The sequence below is a fragment of the Ambystoma mexicanum genome, chromosome 2p, assembly GCF_040938575.1.
Source record: "Ambystoma mexicanum isolate Mex_15411 chromosome 2p, UKY_AmexF1_1, whole genome shotgun sequence".
NCBI classification, from domain to species: Eukaryota; Metazoa; Chordata; class Amphibia; order Caudata; family Ambystomatidae; genus Ambystoma; species Ambystoma mexicanum.
In genome coordinates this window covers 776,659,543-776,681,570 of record NC_090923.1, presented here as the reverse complement: position 1 = coordinate 776,681,570, position 22,028 = coordinate 776,659,543, and the positions used below count along the sequence as shown (strand labels likewise).

The window sequence follows — 22,028 nt, the reverse complement described above, 5'->3', positions numbered from 1 at the left end:
CAAATAATAATCCAACAGCACGCTCCGATCCAACAAAAATCCACTCCTTGTGGTCCCACGCTTCAAAATTCACTAGAGCAGGTGGAAGCAGCTTCCCAGTCATGGCCCCTGTACACTGGAACGGCCTCCCATTAAACATCAAAAATTAAGATTCCTTCCAGTGCTTCAAAAAACTACTAAAAACGTGGTTATTCAATCAATTTCACCCAGTTGATAAATAGTTATCATCAAATTGCCTCCCTCAGCGGTAGTCTGAAGCATTTTTAGGTAGATTTCTTCCAAACCATGTAAATATGTAATTATGACCCATGCATTGCTATCCAATGTATTTTGAACATGCAATCTCGTATTTCTTGCACTATATATGTATGTATGTATATTGCATATTGCTGAACTAATATTAAGATATCTGTAAGTATGACGTGATACCTCAGGGTTTGGGCGGTTTTTACAAATGTAATAAATAAATAAATAATACATAAATAAATACGTACATGTTGCGCCTATATGTTTACATGTTTGTTGATGTGCATATATGTTTGTATGGTTTCTTTTTGTATGCAAGGATTTGTTAGTCTCCAGCCACCTGTGTTATGTCATTCCTCTAGGCCGGTCCCATTTTCCAGATCTATGTGATAATTCTGCATTTTGAAGACTAAACACAAAAAAGACAGATTTATTTAAGCCAATTTTGTGTGGTCTTCAAAATAAAGAATTACCACATTGTACCCCCCACCTACCAAGCTCAAAACCAGTGGCACACCACAATCCCACCCGACACAGACATGATCCCCGGCCCACTCCCCAATCCTGCCACATTGGCAAGCTTTTTGTAAATCGGGTGGTTTCACCCCTCCAGCCCCTTTTCATCCCACTTGCCCTCTTCCCTACCAAAAGCCTTTCTTCTGTCCCACTCCCACCACAGACACACTAATATTGATTGATTGATCGATATTTTATTTCTATCGCGCTCGTACACAAGTGTTTCAGAGCGCGACAAGGCAAGGGAGGGGAACAGGTGAGAACAAAACAGCGATCTCACTAGGCCCAGTGACATTGAGAATGCGCAAGTACATGGGAGAGGGGGGAGGGGAAAAATGCATGGAAGGGGCGAGAGGTGGAAAGTGTGAAGCAGAGGAGAAACATATAAATAACAATAAATAAATAATAAAGGCAACAAACAGTGGTAATGCAGCCAGCAATTTGCAAGTGCTAGGTTTAAGGCAGCAGACAGGGTAGGTCTGGTGAGTGCAGGAAGAAAAAGGGGGGGCTGTATGGGTACAGATACAGACCCCAGTGCAAGGGGTGGCCCGGAGGCAGTGCGGGAGGGTGGCAGGATGAGCAAGTACCTGGGCCCAAAGGACAGAGGTTGGCCAGGTGCACGGTGCCAAGAGAGAACAGATCAGCAGGGGAGAGGGGGAGCAAAGGCAGAAGAAAAGAGGAAGGTCTTGAGGTGCTTCCGGAACCGGAGATGGTTCTCCTCAAGTTTTAGAGTGGCAGGGAGGCTGTTCCAGAGGGAGGCCCCAGCCAAAGACAGAGATCTACCCCAGCTCGTTTCTTAGAAAAACGACTGACCCTGAGTGAGTTGGAGGTAGAGGAGCGAAGAGCTCGAGAGGGGAGGTATTTGCGGAGGAATAGCTGAAGGTATTTTGGACCCAGGCCCCAGAAAGCCTTGTGGACAATGCAGAGGGTTTTTAATTTAATCCTTGCATGCATTGGGAGCCAGTGGAGAGATTTCAGAGCTGGAGAGATACGATCCCAGGGCTTGAGGCCAAGGACAAGTCTCGCAGTCCTGTTCTGGATTAGTTGCAGAGGGCGGAGAGTAGAGGCAGGTAGATTTAGAAAGAGGCTGTTACAATAGTCCAAGCTAGAGAGAACCAGAGATTGAGATACCATGAACTTCTGGGGGAAGGTGAGGAAAGGCAGAGTACCTCTGAGGAGGTGCAGTCGGAAATTTGACTTTTTAGAGACCTCAGAGATGTGGGCGGAGAAGGAAAGGGTGGAGTCAAAGCTGACCCCGAGGTTCTTAGCCTCTCAAGTGGGGGTAGGAGGAGGGCCAAGGGAGGCTGGCCAGAGAGTGAGTGGAAAGGATGGTGAAGGTGTGCCGATGAGGGGGATCTCCGTCTTGCTGGCATTCAGACAAAGTTCATTGGCGGCACACCAATCTTGAATGGCAGTTAGGCAATCAGAGATGAGAGAGGCCGAGGAGGTGGCAGACAAACACTCACTTCCATGTACCCTCTCCCAAAACATTACTCACTGTTAGGGAGAATTCTCTGTTTAGGCTGAATTTCCTAACCTAGTGAGTCCCCCAGCAGCTTTGCTGGATTTCTGGAGTTTTTTTTTTTTCATCCTGCCAAGAGTGAGACTCTTTTCCTCCCACTCTTGGACATTAATGTGTGTAATTCCTTTGAATGTCAATGGGCCTCATTCCGAGTACGGCGCTAACCAATGGCGCTATTAACGCCTTGGTTGACGCCGTACCCGGACCGGCAGCACCTTGGTGGATGGCGGAATTACCGCCGCATTCCAAGGTTGGCGGGGCGGTAATTCCCCATTCACCAAGGCTCTTCCCCATTCCCAAATGAGCCCCCATAGGGCTCAATGGGAATGGGGAAGATGCAAATAACGGTGACCGTTCATTACGGTCACCGTTATTGGCTTGGAGGCCCCTTTGCGCCCTCAACTTTAACACCTGCTCAAAGCAGGCGTTAAGGGCGAGGGCGCAAAGGGAACTCGGAGTATGGCGGTAAGGGATCACCGCCACCGGTCTCGTTACCGGTGGCCGCTATCCCTTACCGCCATACTCGGAATGAGGCCCAATGTGTTCTATGGGCTATGGGGTCTTTTACTCCATAGGGTCTCATATGTTTTTCTATGTGTGTTACACCGCACCCTACGTGCCGTAACACTAGGGCGTCCTAGCGGACCTCCACCATAGACTCCATACCCGGGGACTGACTACTGTCTCCCCGGGCATGTAAAGTCACCATTGGCTTTACTAGACCTAAATTTACTAACAGAACTAGTACAAACCATCTGATTGTGGACGTACTAGTAGGGGTAATTGGATTACTCCTGGATCTGTACTCGAGGGGGCACTGTCCCGTCCCCCCTCGTCGAGTTTTGGCTGGTGGCAGTGGAAACTACTTGTTATGTTCGACCCCGAACATAACCCTATGGGATTCGTCCCATTGTTGGAGATTGATACTTTTTCTCGTTAATCTCTAACGTACCACCAATCTACTTATCTTAAATAAGTTTATCGGATGGTATTTTCTGCCAGAACTTGGTTTGTAAAATGGCGTCTGTGTTCGTCTCTGTGACTCCTAAACCAAAGGTCGAGCCCTTTGTTCCACTTTTGGCGGGCTCTGTACAGAGACCCTCCAAAGTGGTGCCATTCTGTCTGGGTTACCACAGGGGTGTGGGAGGGGGTTTAGGCACCCTGGACCGAGTTGCCTTGCCAACTCCGGTCGCACTCTGGAGTGATTGGCCCAAGTGGTGAGCCTTCCCGCTCACCACTTAGCATGTGTTGATTGATAGCTAGGCTGAATGAATGGGGGTTTTTCTGCATAAAAGCAGGGCTTTTGGGACTGGATCTTCAGAAGTCGCCACAGGACCTAAGAATCCGACGAGGGTAACGCTGAGCCGACCTGCACGACGACACCTCCGGTGGAGCCCTGCGGAACCGACTCACCACTTCCCGACGACAGAGGAGATCTCCCTGCCGGAGAGTCTCTTCCCCTGACTGGTGGGAACAACCAGTCCCCTTTGCTTTTTATTCGCCCAGGACGCAGTGGACGAATTGCCCGTGCAGAGCACCGCGGCAACCGGATAGCCACTACCCCTGTACCGCGACCAAAAGGTGGTGCCTTGTGACGGAGCACTCCGCGGCTGGTCTCTTCCCTGGTGGTGCACCGGACTTCACTTTTCTCCGACGACGAGATCATCTCTACTCTTGGCAAAGACCCGACGTGCATCCACCACCAGGAACGACTGCCCCCGCCGGAGCTGCCCTCCACAACAAGGTACCGTGTCCGCCTGGCTTCCCTTTCGATCGGTTCGAGTGAGGTGTCTTAATCCTCTCCGTTCCGTTGGGTCGCCTCCAAGCTTTTCTCATTCATTGTTCTGAACTGGTTCAATCTGCCGATAACAATTTGCTACAAAGACTTGAATGCATCTCCACTAGAGACTTGTTGGGACATATCGCCTTGCCTCTCTCCGAGTGGGCCTGGCCTCTGAACTTTATGATCTATTGTGGTTCTTGCTTTCTTGCCATACATTTTGCCCGTAAAGTATTGAACTGTGTTAATTTCGTAACCTGCCTATCTTTTTCTCTCCCGTCCTAACTAATATTAGAGTTTCATCTAGGTTGAGGTATACACCTCTGTCTGTAAATAAGTGGTGCCGGTAGAACCTAGACTTGTCGAAATATTGCTAGGGGGATTGATCGTGTCTTCTTCGTAGAGTAATTGTGTTTGATTTGTTTGCCGTGAATTCGCCATAGTGTTTTTCATAGATGTTTTGTTACAAATAAATACCTTAATATCTTTACACTAAGCCTCGTTGCATGTTCGCTTGTCTTGCTGAGAAGAATTGCCCTATTTTGTATACTCCACATACTGCTCAACTCTTCTTGAGAGAAGTCTGACTGCTCAGCCACAGCTACCAAGTGAATCTGTGTGGTACAGACAGCTACCAAGTGGGTTCACCGCCAAACACCTGTAGTCCTAAATCTTTTGCAGTGGTCCCAGAGGGAACTGCACAGGTTTCCGCCTAACACTGGTGTACAGCGGTGGGATTTGTATCGAGTATACAGTTTAGAGTGCTTTTCGACACTGTAGGATAACTAACCACAAAACTTTGCACAAAAAGCAACTTTCAAAAAACATGTCTACGATGGAAACTTACAGTCAAGAGTCCTTGTCAGGTGAAAATACTGAGAGTCTGTGAGCTCTCTGTAGGCAAGAGAATCTTCCTGTAAGAGGCAAGAAGTTAGAACTAATAGAGAGATTGCTGGCGAACCAAAGTCTGGGTACTGGTTCAGAGGAACCAATCTCTCCAGCAAATGTAGATAACAGTGATGGTGTTGATCTGAATCGTAATTCTGATGATAGCGATGAAGAGGCTGACAAGGATGGAGAGGCTAACGAAACTGTCTCCCCTGCTCCTCTACCTGCCTTACCAGCTCTGCCACGGGGCCCATACCAGGTCCCACAAGTAACCCTGCTTATTTTGAACTTGAAAAAATGAAGCTCGAACTAGAATACAAACGGTTCTTGGCTCAATCTGAACGAAACCAAGAGCTCGAGTTCAGACGGATGAATGCCCAGGCTGAGCAGAAGCAAGCTGAGTTAAGACTCAGGGAAATAGAACTTAATCACAAGTTAGAGATGAAAAAGTTGTCTATGGAAAAGGCTTCTCTCTCCTCTGGTTCCTCTAGGAGCTCCAATCCCAAAAGACCTTGGATGCCGAAGGAATTAGTGGGTATGTATGAACCGAGATTGGATGTGTTGGATTGGTTGAAACTGTTTGAATACAATCATGGGCTCCAGGACATCACCGGGAATGCTTTGCTTCCCTGGTTGTTCTCTAGGCTCCCTCCTGTTGCGACTGATGTGGTAATGGAGTTGGGGGAGGCGGATAAGATGGATTACGAAAGTGTGAAACTAGCTTTAATAGCTAAATTCAGGAAGACCCCTTCCCAGTATTTTAAGAGGTTTAGAACCCTCAAAAAGCATGATGGTACCCCTTGGGCTACCTGGGTGAGTGAAGGGTTGAAAAACTTAGAGGGATGGATTAAGGGTTACAAAGTGAACACTTATGAGGGTATGAGGAATCTTTTTATGTTGGAGTCTATTTATGATGCCTGTTCTCCTGAGCTCAGACAGCACTTGGCTGATTCGAAGGAATTGGATTCCCGGGAGCTAGCTAGGGCTGCTGACTTGTGGGTTGCCAACAGGGCTACTCATAGGGATTCTGGGCAACTCAGAAAAAGGATGAGGGAAAACAGCCTAAAAAAGACTCAAAAGAGAATTCTAATAACTCACATTCCAAAGAGGGCCCCAAACAAAACCAGAAGGGTAAGCCACAAGGAAAACCACAGCAGAATAGTGCGTCTTCTGGTGCCAAACCGGAAGAAGGTCAGAACAAGCCACCATTCCAGAAAGCATTCGGAAAATGCTTTGTTTGTGGCTCGACTGACCACGTGAAAGGAGATCCCAGATGTAAGGGTAAACCTTCAGGGGTCCAGCTTGTCTCCTTAGCCTTCGCTCCAGAGGAGGAAGTCCAAATGGCAAGTGGAAACTTTCTACTGCTAGCTGACGAACCCATTGGAGTCTCAGCCAGCGTTTCTTTAGTATCTCTGGGGTTGTGGGAACAACAGAATTTAGATGTCTATAATTCTATCCCCGATAATACTAAAAAGTATTATAAGGACAGTGTCCAGGTGAATGGTCAGGAGACTCCTGCCATTAGGGACACTGGGGCCAGCATAACTGTGGTGGATAAATCGTTTTTTCAGGCTGAGGATGTTGCTAAGGCACCCAAACGCCTCACCAAGTTAGCTGAAAAGCCTGTGCAGATGCTTCCCCAATTACCAGTTCTCATCCAGTGTAACGACATGACTATAAAGATATCTGTCAGCATACAGAGTGAGGTACCCGGACGCCTACTGTTGGGTAACGATTTGAAAACTCTCGGAGTTGTATCGCATACTCCCAGACCTCCTAGTAAACGGTTACAGGAGCTAACCAGACCTGCAAGAGAGAGGACCATGCGCGGTACTCTCCAGGAGATGATGAAGAAAGAAATCACTCCTGATCCACTGGAATTGTCGGCCGCTGTCTCCAAGAAATCAGAAGCGAAAGGGAAACCTAAGACTTCTATCCCGAAACCAGCAGCCAACATTCCAGTGCAGCCAACACGGACTTCCCCGCGGTTGTCCAAAGTTACACCCGTAACTCCACCTCCAGCCGAGGCTGAGAGGGAGGTACAACCCTGTGTGGTAGAATTAGACTCTGAAGAAGAGCTAATGGAAGGCCAGGAACTCATTGGAGATCTGGATCCTGTTGACCATCCTGAGCTGCAGTCTTTACTGGCAGAAGCTGGACCCAGAAGGGCAGACTTCAGTAAGGGACAGAGGGAATGTCCAAATCTGGAAGGTCTTCGCCACCAGGCCGAAGCCCAGGCTGAAGGGCAAGAGCCTGGGAAATACAGGTTGCACTGGGAAGATGGCCTCTTCTACAGTGAACCGACCGAGTCTACACCTGAAGACTACAAACGACTTGTAGTACCCCAAGAGAACAGACCACAGTTCTTGCAGTTAGCCCACGAGATTCCTTTGGCTGGTCACTTGAGTTTCAAGAAGACTAAAGAAAGGTTCTCTCTCTACTTCTATTGGCCAAAGGTGGGAGCCGGAGTACAAAAACACACAGGAGCTGCCACACCTGCCAGACCTCTGGTAAGGTTGGCTCCAAGAATGTGGCACCTTTAGTGCCTCTCCCAGTTGTGGGAGTCCCATTTGAGAGAGTAGGGATTGACATCTTTGGTCCCCTTGATCCTCCAACCTCCTCAGGCAACAGGTTTATACTTGTTGTAGTAGACCATGCTACTAGGTATCCTGAGGCAATTCCTATGAGGACTGTTACAGCCCCGGCTGTGGCTAAGGCCCTCCTTGGTATTTTTACTAGGGTCGGGTTTCCTAAGGAAGTAATCTCTGACAGGGGGTCAAACTTTATGTCCAACTACATGAAAGCCATGTGGAAAACCTGTGGACTTACTTACAAGTTCTCAACAGTTTACCACCCACAAACCAATGGGTTGGTAGAACGGTTCAACCGAACCATGAAGAGCATGATAGGTGCTTTAGAGGAACCCATTAAGCGTAAGTGGGACCTTCTACTGCCATGCCTTTCCTTTGCTTATAGAGAAGTCCCTCAGGAGGGAGTAGGTTATTCTCCCTTCGAACTTCTCTATGGTCATCCCGTCAGAGGTCCATTGGCCCTGATTAAGGAGGGGTTGGAGAGTGCTCCTTCCCCCAAGCCAGTCAGAGTGACTGACTATGTGATAGGTCTCCGGAGGAGAATGTCACACATGATGACGGAAGCAAGCGATAACTTGAAAGCTGGACAAGCATTGGTCAAGCACTGGCACGATCAAAAGGCTAACATGGTTGAGTTCGCTCAAGACCAGCTCATTCTCGTTATGATCCCAACAATGCAGAGGGCCTTGCAAGATAAGTGGATGGGACCCTTCCGAGTTGTGGGTAAACTCGGAGAGGTTAACTATCTGGTGGACTTGGGCAATCCCAAGGAGGCTCCGACAGTCTTTCACACAACCGACTTAAAGCGTATGTCTCACGACCTGATGTAGGAGCGTTGCTTCTAGCATCATCCGAGGAAGAAGAAGAGAGTGAAGCTCTTCCGGATCTCCTCAGAGGCTTACCTTTAGACGTAAAAATTGAAGGAGTAAATCTCTCCTCCAATCTGACACCCGAGCAACAAGACGAGTGCAAATCTATGTTGAATCAGTTTGCCTCTCTGTTCTCGCTTTCACCAGGCTTGACCCCTTGGGGCCAGCACGACATACTCACTGGTGACTGTCTGCCAGTCAAAAGCAGAGGATACCGCATGTCAGAAAACGTACAAACCCACATCAAAGGTGAGGTCAGCAAGATGCTCGATCTCGGAGTAATAGAGCCCTCTACTAGTCCATGGTCTAGCCCAGTTGTGTTAGTACCAAAGGCCGGATCTAAAGAACTTAGATTCTGCATGGATTATAGAGCTCTTAATGCAGTCACCAAGACTGATGCCCACCCTTTGCCAAGAACAGATGAGTTGGTGGATAAACTTGGCGCCGCCAAGTTCCTCAGCACATTTACTTGACGTCAGGCTATTGGCAAATAGCCCTGACAGACCATGCCAAGGAGAAAACTGCATTTTCTACCCCCGTTGGCTTATACCAGTTTAAGGTAATGCCTTTCGGATTGAAGAATGCACCTGCTACGTTTCAACGGATGGTAAACCAGGTTCTGAGTATGATGCAGGACTTCTGCATGGCATACTTGGATGACATCGCAGTGTTCAGCAATTCCTGGGAAGAACATGTAACCCACCTGAGAGATGTTTTGCAGGCTCTTGGACGAGCCAATATGACCATAAAGGCGAGCAAATGCCAAATTGGACAGAGTAAGGTAGTCTATCTTGGACATGAGGTAGGCGGTGGAGAAATAAGGCCTTTGCTCAGTAAAATTGAAGCTGTGCAAAATTGGACAACACCGACTACTCAAACCCAGGTGAGAGCCTTCCTAGGCCTCACTGGGTATTACAGGAATTTCATAGAGAACTATGGGACCATAGCTTCTCCACTGAATGTCATCTCCTCGCCCAAATTTCCTAAAAAGGTTAAATGGAACGAGGAGTGCAATCAGGCTTTTGAAAACCTGAAAAAGGCTCTTTGCCAAGCCCCAGCACTCAGAGCTCCTGATTACCGCCAACACTTCATTGTGCAGACAGATGCTTCAAATGTAGGAATAGGTGCCATACTCAGTCAACTGGATGGGAAAGGTAGGGAGCACCCCGTTTGCTTCATCAGCCGCAACCTGAAGGATCCTGAAACAAGGTGGGCAACAATCGAAAGAAAGTGCTTTGCTATCGTGTGGGCTCTGAAGAAGTTTAGGCCGTACTCGTATGGTTCTACTTTTGTCATTCAGACTGACCACCAACCCTTGAGATGGTTAATGCAAATGAAAGGGGAAAACACAAAACTATTGAGATGGTCGATCTGCCTGCAAGGGTTTGATTTCACCATTGAGCACAGGTTAGGGTGTCACCACCAAAATGCTGATTGTCTCTCTAGGATGTATGTCATCGACTAGAGGTATGAGATTCATCCAGGAGTGGATTAAATCCTCCTGCCCCTTAGTCTGGGGGGTGAGTGTTAGGGAGAATTCTCTGTTTAGGCTGAATTTCCTAACCTAGTGAGTCCCCCAGCAGCTTTGCTGGATTTCTGGAGTTTGTTTTTTTTCATCCTGCCAAGAGAGAGACTCTTTTCCTCCCACTCTTGGACATGAATGTGGGTAATTCCTTTGAATGTCAATGTGTTCTATGGGCTATGGGGTCTTTTACTCCATAGGGTCTCATATTTTTTTCTATGTGTGTTACACCGCACCCTACGTGCCGTAACACTAGGGCGTCCTAGCGAACCTCCACCATAGACTCCATACCCGGGGACTGACTACTGTCTCCCCGGGCATGTAAAGTCACCATTGGCTTAACTAGACCTAAATTTACTAACAGAACTAGTACAAACCATCTTATTGTGGACGTACTAGTAGGGGTAATTCGATTACTCCTGGATCTGTTACTCGAGGGGGCACTGTCCCGTCCCCCCTCGTCGAGTTTTGGCTGGTGGCAGTGGAAACTACTTGTTATGTTCGACAACGAACATAACCCTATGGGATTCGTCCCATTGTTGGAGATTGATACTTTTTCTCGTTAATCTCTAACGTACCACCGATCTACTTATCTTAAATAAGTTTATCGGCTGGTATTTTCTGCCAGAACTCGGTTTGTAAAATGGCGTCTGTGTTCGTCTCTGTGACTCCTAAACCAAAGGTCGAGCCCTTTGTTCCACTTTTGGCGGGCTCTGTACAGAGACCCTCCAAAGTGGTGCCATTCTGTCTAGGTTACCACAGGGGTGTGGGAGGGGGTTTAGGCACCCTTGACCGAGTTGCCTTGCCAACTCCGGTCGCACTCTGGAGTGATTGGCCCAAGTGGTGAGCCTTCCCGCTCACCACTTAGCATGTATTGATTGACAGCTAGGCTGAATGAATGGGGGTTTTTCTGCATAAAAGCAGGGCTTTTGGGACTGGATCTTCAGAAGTCGCCACAGGACCTAAGAATCCGACGAGGGTAACGCTGAGCCGACCTGCACGACGACACCTCCGGTGGAGCCCTGCGGAACCGACTCACCACTTCCCGACGACAGAGGAGATCTCCCTGCCGGAGAGTCTCTTCCCCTGACTGGTGGGAACAACCAGTCCCCTTTGCTTTTTATTCGCCCAGGACGCAGTGGTCGAATTTCCCGTGCAGAGCACCGTGGCAACCGGATAGCCACTACCCCTGTACCGCGACCAAAAGGTGGTGCCTTGTGACGGAGCACTCCGCGGCTGGTCTCTTCCCTGGTGGTGCACAGGACTTCACTTTTCTTCGACGACGAGATCATCTCTACTCTTGGCAAAGACCTGACGTGCATCCACCACCAGGAACAACTGCCCCCGCCGGAGCTGCCCTCCACAACAAGGTACTGTGTCCGCCTAGCTTCCCTTTCAATCGGTTCGAGTGAGGTGTCTTATTCCTCTCCGTTCCGTTGGGTCGCCTCCAAGCTTTTCTCATTCATTGTTCTGAACTGGTTCAATCTGCCGATAACAATTTGCTACAAAGACTTGAATGTATCTCCACTAGAGACTTGTTGGGACATATCGCCTTGCCTCTCTCCGAGTGGGCCTGGCCTCTGAACTTTATGATCTATTGTGGTTCTTGCTTTCTTACCGTACATTTTGCCCATAAATTATTGAACTGTGTTAATTTCGTAACCTGCCTATCTTTTTCTCTCCCGTCCTAACTAATATTAGAGTGTCATCTAGGTTGAGGTATACACCTCTGTCTGTAAATAAGTGGTGCCGGTAGAACCTAGACTTGTCGACATATTGCTAGGGGGATTGATCGTTTCTTCTTCGTAGAGTAATTGTGTTTGATTTGTTTGCCGTGAATTCGCCATAGTGTTTTTCATAGATGTTTCGTTATAAATAAATACCTTAATATCTTTACACTAAGCCTCGTTGCGTGTTCGCTTGTCTTGCTGAGAAGAATTGCCCTATTTTGTATACTCCACATACTGCTCAACTCTTCTTGAGGGAAGTCTGACTGCTCAGCCACAGCTACCAAGTGAATCTTTGTGGTACAGACTGCTACCAAGTGGGTTCACCGCCAAACACCTGTAGTCCTAAATCTTTTGCAGTGGTCCCAGAGGGAACTGCACAGGTTTCCGCCTAACACTCACACATAGATACACACACACAGATGCATATACAAAAAACTCACAAACACATTTGCAAAACACTTACCTCAGGCACCTGTGTCTCCCCTGCCACAGCCTGCCCGTGCCAAGCATGAAACTGTGCTCTAGTATTAGGTCACTGTCCATCGCTCCTTGCTTATAGTTACATTTTACAAGGACAAGTAAAAACGCCTCATTACAAGTTAGCGGTGTGGGAAAAAAGTGATGTCAATTCCATTACTGCTACTTTTCCCGCACCACCAAATTGTAATTCTTGGAGGATTTACTTTGTTGGAATTACTGCACAGTAAATTTACTGATTTGTGAAGGAAGGGTGGTAGATTCTGTCATGCATGCTGGACATGGTCCTACCTCCTACGCTCGTAGAACAGCTAGACCGTTCTATTCCAAATGGCGGTTGTTCGATACGTTGCCGGGAAAACGACGTTTGCACTTTTCACGTCGCTAACTTCACGTCTATTCTTCTTCGTCACGTGAACTACGGCATTACGTATTTAAGCAGTGTGGAAACTTCACTCGCTGCTTCTGATCGAATCATTTGGCGTTGTGTAGCTGAACCTCTGGTCTGCATCCTTGCAGGTTACTACAGCTACTTCTATAGCGTGTTTTCCACCACACGCTGATTCCTGGAGCTGTTTGGTTGCGTGTAAATCCACACGCGCACGTTGTCTTCAAACGCGGCTGGCCTGGGCTGCGTGAATCCTGTTCGCGTGTAAATCCACACGCGCACGTTGTCTTCAAACGCGGCTGGCCTGGGCTGCGTGAATCCTGCTCGCGTGTAAATCCACACGCGCACGCTATCTTCAAGTACGGCTGGCCTGGACTGCGTGAATCCTGTTCGCGTGTAAATCCACACGCGCACGCTATCTTCAAGCGCTGCTGGCCTGGACTGAGTGAATCCTGCTCGCGTGTAAATCCACACGCACACGCTATTTTCTTCGCGGCTGTACAGAACCGCGTGTACTTTGTTTATACCTTAAAAGGAGCGCTATTCCAACTCCTGCACCTGTGATATTAACAGGGGGATTGATTCATTTCTATACTTTACTCTACGTGGGAAGGAAGCTTTTCAAGGATAATTGGAAGGTGACAGTGAACAGTACTTTGGACGCTATCCTGTGGTGCATCAACCCGGTATCTAGCGTGAGCCTCGTTCCGTTCGGGATAAGTCTCCCTTACTAATCTTCCCTTCCTTGTCGTTTGTTCTACCTTGGATTCCTCAAGAGACTCTGCTGGACTCATCTGCCCTAGACTCAAGGTCAGTGTGTGCATTCATGTCATTTTCTATTCCATCATACTCAGGTTGGGGCAGTTATTCATGATACTTTATTTTGTTCTAGGCTGACTTCCTATACCTTACCCACGCCCTTTCCAGTGATCCATCGCTCTGCCTGTTTTACCAGTCAGAGAGTTGTATCATTTGAAAGGTCTTAACTTGACTTCACAACTATCAAAACGCGTGAACAGGGATCCGGAAGACCCTACCACCTGTATCCTTTTGAGTACCGTATCCTTTTCAGTTAATACTTTGGTGCTCTCTGACAGATTCATCCTCAGCTCCATCCTTAAAAAAACAGCAGATATACTGGGCCTCATTACGACCCAGGCGGTAATCGTCCGTCATTACCGCCATGGCGTAATGAGCGTTTACGCCGTGGGCCGACGGCGTAAAGAGCGCCACATTACGACCCATCGCGCACGAGCATTACGCCATGGCGGTAATGTAATTAACGCCATGGCGGAAAAGGCCCCTACCGGCATCGTAAAGCGAGCAAGGTGCACTTCCGCCACCGTAAGTAGCGGCCACCGTAAGTAGCGGCCACCGTAAGTAGCGGCCACCGTAATTTGCGGCGGCCGTAAAAAGCAGAACCGGAAATAGCGTCATCGCGCCGGAACGGGAAACAGCCCATCGGCCATCTTTAAAAACACAATCCATTGCCATCCTACCGAACAACACCAGACCCAACCCTGACACCTGTCCCAACCAATCACCCACCCATCCAAGTACCCGAAAATGCCTAAAGCTGTGAAAAAGGCATGTGACCGCCAGCGCCAGGAGAGATTCAGCCGGGAGGAACTCTGCATGCTTGCGGAGACCGTGCAAGACAACGCAGGTGTCGTTTTCTCCCCGGAAATGACCAGGACAGCGATAGGGAAAAAGAAGGCCATCTGGGCCCTGGTGGCTGAGCGCGTCAGCGCGGTGGGGACCGTACCCCGCACCCCACAGCAGTGCAGGAAGCGCTGGGATGACCTACGCATACGGGTCAGAGCCGTCATCTCTGCAAACCGCAACCTTGCCCTGGGTACCGGTGGAGGGTCGGAATCCCCCTTAAAACTCCAACCGTGGGAGGAGATATGTGCAACCACGATTGGCATGGAATCTATTGAAGGTGCGGAGGGATGGAAAGGGGAGCTCCGACATCAGGCGATGAAGGTAGGTGCCTCAAACAAGACATGCCATAGTCACTGCAGTCCAATCATGTGTAGCACAAGGTTGCCCTAGAGTGTAAATGCAGCACATATGAACACTGCCCATAGCCACATGCGAGCACCACCCTGCATACACTGCTGGCACCCGCATACCTGCATCCACATTCCCCACTAAAAGGAGACAACCTGCATGGCACTGCCTGAAATCTGCCTCATCTACTGACCACAATAATGTCAATCATTGTCATTCCAAAGTCCGCAGACCCATCAATAACGCCCTCCCTCCTTTGCTCCACCACAGGCACAGGTTCACACCCAGAGGACCAGGACACCCCTGCGCCGAAGAGAGCCAAGAAGGCCATCAATAACGTCCCTGCACCCTCAACCTCAGCTGCAGTGAGGCAGACCCCACAACAAGCAGGTCCCACTGCAAGCATACCGGACATCCCACCGGCAAGCACCCCTGTAGGCAGCAGGCCAGCAGCAGCTGCTCCACCTCCACCGACATTGCCTGCCACAGAAGGCACGGGGTCAGCGGCCAGCAGCAACATCGGTGAGACAGCTGCAACAGCTGCATGTTCAGACTCAGACATGGAGCACGAGGTCAGAAGCCCCACTGACCTACTACATTCCCCCTGTTTCTCAGACGCCAGCCCCCATGAGGATCACACACAGGGGCACACAGAGGTAGAGGAGTGGCCTTCCACCCCATGCCCTGTCCACACTCCACAGGAGGGGAGCAGCCCCTCCATCACTCCACCAGCACTGGCCATGGCCCAGCAGGGCCAGCAGTCCCTCGAGGACATCACAGAACGGCAGCATCAACTGTCCACGATGCTGAATGAGCATGCCGCGGAATGTGTGGGGGCTAGGTCTACCATTGAACAGGCCACGGAGACCCTAAGGGCTGAAGTAGCGCAGAGCACTGCCACCCTGAGGGATGCCATGCAGGCCATGTCCAGTGACATCTGTGCTGAACTTGCCGGCTTGCGGGTGGCCATGCAGGCCATGTCCAGTGACATCTGTGCTGAACTTGCCGGCTTGAGGGTGTGGGTGAGCTCACTGAGCTCACCCACACCCTACAGGACGTGCATGCACAGGGGCAGCCAGGGACATCCTCCACTGCCAGTTCTGCACAGAGCAGCCCCGTGCGACGTTCCGGACGTAACCTGCGCTCCACAGCCAGGGGTGCCCCGGGGGCCGGGAGAGGGGGCTTGTAACAGCCTGTGGCCACTGTCACAGGCATCTGTTGACACCTACATGGGGTGTGTTGGGGTGTGCAGGGGGGAGGTGGGAGGGGGTGTGTTGGGGTGTGCAGGGGGGAGGTGGGAGGGGGTGTGTTGGGGTGTGCAGGGGGGAGGTGGGAGGGGGTGTGACATGACATTTCATAGTTTTAATACACTTTTTTCTTTCAAAAAAAGTAATGTGTGGACATTTTCATTGCGTATGTGTGCTTTATTGGTGTACAGTCCACAGTGTGCATGTCCCAGAGACACACAGTGCCCCAAGTGCAGTCTCCATGTGATAAACACCAGCCGTGTGTGCTAGAAGCAGTGGTCGATGATACTTTGGCGCATTGCACGCCCCTCCTGTGCATCGCCTCCACCATGGGGTGCAGCCTCCTCATCCTCATCGTCAGGTGGTTGCAGTTCTGCGTCAGGGGGCAGGGGCACATTCCGTCTGACGCACATATTGTGTAGCATGACACATGCCATGACGATCTTTGCCACCGTCTCATGGCCATACAGGAGTGCCCCACCAGACCTGCTGAGGCTTCGGAACTGTGCCTTCAATAGGCCGAATGTCTGCTCTATGACCACACGAGTACGTGTATGTGCACGGATGAAGTCCTCCTCGTGCTGGTTCTGCGGGTTCCGGACTGGTGTAAGGAGCCACCTCTTCAGGGGATAGCCTGCATCACCTGTATGTAGGCGAGAATGTATGTGTCAGTCATGTTGTCTGATCAGGAACATGATGTTCCACCATGGCTCGCATCCAACTGTTACTTTGGCTCACTTCTACATGCACTAATTGATTCACACAATGCAACCAGTATATGCTCATGGCTCCCATGGCCTGTTTTGCATGCCATCACCCAAAGTATGCAGAGGGGTTGTGTGCATTGTGAGTGCCCATCCTCTGTCTCCGTTCTCTGTGTTACTCACAGCCAGGTGGAGTATGCATCACCCCCCCCCTTTCAGCCAGGTGGAGTATGTATCATCCCCCCCCCCTTTCTGCCAGGTGGAGTATGCATCGGTACGTCATTCACCTGCCCACTTCCATGACATTGGACTCACCGAGTAGCCAGGATCTTGGCCCTGCATGTCGCTCCATGTAGCGTGGTATTGTGGAGTTCCTCAGGACCATAGAATCATGGGTTGATCCGGGGAATTGGGCACAACAATGTGTGATGATCTTGTTGGAGTCACAGACCATTTGCACGTTGATTGAGTGGAACTGTTTCCGGTTGCGGTACGGTACCTCCATGGCACGTGGAACCACCAATTCCACATGGGTGCAGTCGATGGCACCAATGCAACCGGGTATGCCGGCTAGTGCATGGAAACCCACTCTGGTGTTTGCAATGTCCTGGGCAGTCTGTGGTAATGAGATGTGGTCGTCTGTGTGCTTGAGGAGGACATCGAGCTCTTGGATGAGTGTTCGTGAGAATAATGGTTGTGAAATGCCATGCAGGTGCCCCACTGTGTGCTGGTAGGTGCCTGTGGCCAGGAAGTGGAGTACAGACACTACCTTCAGTAGGGGGGGGATGGCGGTTGGACTTTTTATCATGCTGACGATGTCGTTGTGTGTCATGTCTACGATGGCGGTGATGGTGTCCCGGTCCAAACGGTACAGGGTGTGGATCTGCTCAGCAGTGAGGTTGAATTGATTGGCTCTGATGCGTGGGATTGGGGGCTGCCTGCGTGGTGGCACTGGCTGTGCTGGTGGGGCTTGCTGGGCCTGCCTTGCCCTCCTTCTCCTCCTGCGTCTCCTCTGTGCTGCCTGTTGTTGTTGTTGCTGTTGTAGCACATGCATTGCTATCAGGTGCTCCAGCCCCAACATTGCTAGTCGTATTGGTATCATTGTGGAGTGTGACTGGGTGTGGGAAGGGTGAGGTGTGCTCTTTTTGTACTTCCCTGAGTCTGTAGTGCCTTCACCTGTGCTGTTTCTGTGCACCTGTGGCAGCTGCATTCACTTAACATGGCCCTTTACGGTTGGTTCGCGATGGCGTTATTTGCACCATGACGGTAAGGTACTTAACGGGCTGGGTGATGGCGTTAGGTGCATGTCCGCTTGGGTCGGCATTTGCGTACCTTTCCGCCATGGCGCTAAGTACGGTGTGGGCGCTCGCGTGTGCGCACCCTTAGCGCAGTTAGCGACAGCGTTAACTACGATGCCGCTAATGGCATCGTAGTTAACGGTCACGGGTCATGATCGGACCTGGCGGAAAACGATGGCGGTAACCATTTACCGCCATCGTTTTTCACTTAGCGCCAGGGTCGTAATGAGGCCCACTGTGTGCTAATTTCACCAGCAGTAAATCCACCATAAGCCCCCATAAAGTCCTTTGGACTCCAAAAATGGGCAATTACCACCACTTGCTGGAACTCAACGGGACCAAGTGGCATTAAAAGTAATTGAGTTTGGAGGTATTTCATTTGTGTCAGCAAGATGTAGTAAGTTGAAAAGATCTTTTATAGGTCAGGCCTGCCGGTAGTTCACTGCCCCTTCCGGCAAACTTAGAGCGTGCCGGTCCGGTAAAAATTCTGGATCCGGTATTACTGGCATTATTTTCAGCATTTTTACCAGACTGGCACACCCTTAATGAGGTCCTATATGTTTACAAATTGTAATACTGCTATGTGGGACTTTTTAGATTCCTGGAATTATTTGACATGCCAGACAAACAAACTCAGTTTCCTATTGAAGGGACTTTTAATCTAGACAAATTGGGAGCACTCCTATGGGCATTCAAAGGACAGAAAGAGAAGATAACTGAAAGCACCGGTGCAAGGCATTTGCGAAATGGTTAGAGGAAGCGACCTTATGAAACAACTTAAGGAAGTTAATGACAATTTGGGAGGATAAATGAAGTTTTTAAGACCAAAGGAAGTGGCAGATAGAAACATGCAACTGTGCCTCAGATAATAAAGGAAAAAGCTGGTGCTGAACTGGAATAGCAGGGAAGCTAATCTATTATGGATATCATCCAGTTTCTTTAATTAGCATGCAAGCAGCAGTAGGAGCAGGACAGAGACAACCTCACCAGGGGGAACAGGCACTGGAGGATGCTCTATTGGAAGCACCTCCACCCTCTGTGCTTGAACAACCTAGCCTGTGTGACCAGGGGTGACATGGGGGGGCATATGCTCAGTGCACTTCCATCCTATGCTATGTCAGTGATTAGGGGAGGGACACCATACAGGAGACACTTGAGTCCTTGAAGTGCATCTTAGACAAATGCCAGAAGGTAAAGAAGATGAACTACAGCAACAGTCGAACCACGTTCCCATACACATTCCATGGACATGTGGTAATTTTTAAAACCTGACAAAGTAATTCCCAAATATTAGAGAGGGACAGTAGTATTTAGCTGAAGAGCTGTGGTTGGTCTTCCAATGGTGCAATCCATCCTGGGCAGATATGAACCAGCTCATGAGGATTGTAATGCCACTTGAAGCAAGACAAAGATGTGTACAATGTGCAAACTGGCCAGATCACAATCAAAGAACAGAGGACCCATTGTTTCAGGCTTGAGAAATAACAGTAATTTCAATCCCTAGGGTTTGTCTACACAAAACTGATTAGGCTATGATAGGGAATTGTAAGCAAAATAAAGGAGAATCTGAAGCTGACTATCTGGAAAGATATAAACAATATGGGCAACTGGTTGTGGGGCATGCAGTGTGTGAACCCAGGGAGGTGGTAGAGAGAAAAAGCTTGCCCAAGTCACCTCTGCCCAAGTAGCAGAATTAGAGGCCATCACCAGAGCGTGTTGCCTAGCAGTACATCAGTCTGTTAATATCTATACAGACCTGCATTATGCCTTCTGGGTATCCAGCTTCGGTTAACTCTGGAAACACAGAGTATTCTTAACCCCGAAAAAGACTCCCATTAAAAAGAGACAGTATGTGCTGGATGCTACCATGTTATCAGAAAGGATAGTCCTTGTTAAGTGTGCCACCCTTTAGCCTTTGGATGATCAAATTAGTTGCAGCAACTATTTTGCAGAGTGTACCACTAAGCTGGCTGATGCATCATATTCAGAACATGCATACATCCTCCCTATGAAATCCAGCTCTGATCCTTCTCCTTATAAAACTCTTGAAAATATTGGCTCTTTAAGAGAAAATGTACCCTCTAGTGAAAAGGGTATCTGGGTACTGAAAGGATGTTGGTTAAACAATGACTCTTTGGAGAGATGACCAAGGTCAATATGTGGCCCAGAAGATTTTAATATATTGACTTGTTGGACTGTTGGACTGTTTCACTCTCAGGCGCATGTGGGTATGAATGGAATGGCCATGTCTCTCAATCGATTTTGGTTCACTCCCAAGTTTTCCAAGCTGACACAAGAATATTGGCAAAGTAATCTCATCTGTTTTCAAAGTAATATGGGAAAGACTACACTCCAGCAAGTGGGCACATTTCACCCCTTACAGTCCCTTTCTGGGTCTCCAAATTGATTGTCTGGGGCTTCCACATTTTGATAATTGGCAGCTGCTTCTTGTTATCTTGAATGTAGTGCCATGGTGGGAAGAGGCTTAGCCAAGCAGGAGATTGAATGCAATAACTGTCGTTAAGATATTGATGACAGACTATGTCCTAAGGATTGGAGTACATATTAGCAGTATTTGTGACCAGGGCACACACTTTGTAAATAGGATAACTGAAAGCACTTTTGACCAAACTGAAAATTCAACAATCAGCATCATTTTCAATGCCTTCATCAACCGCAATATGCAGGAGCAGTAGCGAGATGAAATGGGGTGTTCCTAAATAAGCTTGCCAATCTGTGTCAGGAAGCTGGTCTGACATTGTAAGAGTCCTCACCACTCGTACTGTTTAGCAAAAGATGTTCTCAAAACAGAAAAACAGGACTCACTACATACAAAATTATATATGGACACCCTATGTAACTGTGAAAGATTTCCATTTAACCGATGATAGAAAATTAAAGTATGTGAAGTCCATCATCCCTTTTATCAGTCTCGCCAATGACGAAGTTAAAGTAATTATGCTGAAAAAAACAGTGGTCTCGGGCCACTCCTTCAAAGGAAAGATAGAATCTTGATAAAATCCACCAATAAACATCCAGTTGGCTCTAAAGTGGAGAGGTTCTTACAAGGTCATCCTGATATTGAACTCTGCAGTCAAGTTGCAAGGGCACTCAACAACGATGAACGTTAGTCAGTGCAAGAGGGTGGTAGCACCGGTACACTGAAGTTCTGAATGTTTGGATTTCGCCTTCTTGTTCTGTTGTATTATATTTTAATTTCTAGTGTGTCTTATGCATCATCTCTAGAGCCTTTGAAAGCCTATAACCTTCCTAATATATTTTCTACTTCTGTATTCAAGAGCTGGCCTTGGTTTCGAAGGCGCTACATACATTACTGGCAGGGTAATTAATTGTGGATTTATGAGAGATTGGCAACACAGGTTTGATTGTTAATAGGGTTACTCCCAAATCCAGTTATGTACCCTCCAAGAGTTATTCCTAATCTGTGTCAATCACTTCCAAATTGCATGTCAGATGAGAAATATCTCAACCCTTAAAATGCTGAGACACAGACTCAGCATTAACTCCTTCCCCTGAAATGCTTAGTAGAAATTACGCTGTTGTTACTAACTCTACACCAGAACCTGAGATATGTGAAATGTATCCTCAGTGGCTTTATCCTGGCTCCTGCTGCAAGACTGTATTGTCCTCAAATTGTGTTGTGTCATCTACAAAGCTGTCACCCTGAATTCCCCAATTTAACTGAGAAACTATGCATCTCGAGAGGTGTACGATCCACCAGAAGTTCAGATATGTGCATGCTTGACCTCTGAATGTGCAGAAAGGAAAGAACCAGAAGACAGGCCCCCTATGTCAACACTCCAAGACTCTGTAACCTACTTCCCATCAACAGCAGACTTGCCCTATCACTTATAGAGTTCAACGAAGAGCTCAAGACCTTCTTCCTTCCCAACACATAGGTCCACAAACCCTGCACTCCCCATTCTACATTAGACTCAGTGATTTGTTCCCCACTGTCTTCTCCCCTGTTTGGTTGTAGAACCCTTGCTGCCTATCATCGCCGCCCCTGTTTGTTCCCCACTCCCCTTTTCGCTGTGTCCATCACTGAGTTCTTCGTCCTATGATCGTAAAGCGTTCTGTTGATTCCAAAAGCTAGGTTCACGCTCAATAAATACCCTACATTTATGAATAACAATATTAGTATTAATGATAATAATGATCATAATAACTGTGCCTTTCTTGGCCTTTTAGGTCACCACACAGAGGAGGCAGCCAT

General features: G+C 48.6%; 1 protein-coding gene across 1 annotated transcript in view; it reads right to left on the bottom strand.

Moving 5' to 3' along the window:
- The window catches only part of LOC138566782 (cytochrome P450 2G1-like), a 498,767-nt gene that overhangs the window by 138,788 nt on the left and 337,951 nt on the right, over window positions 1-22,028 (bottom strand). The window lies entirely within an intron of this gene.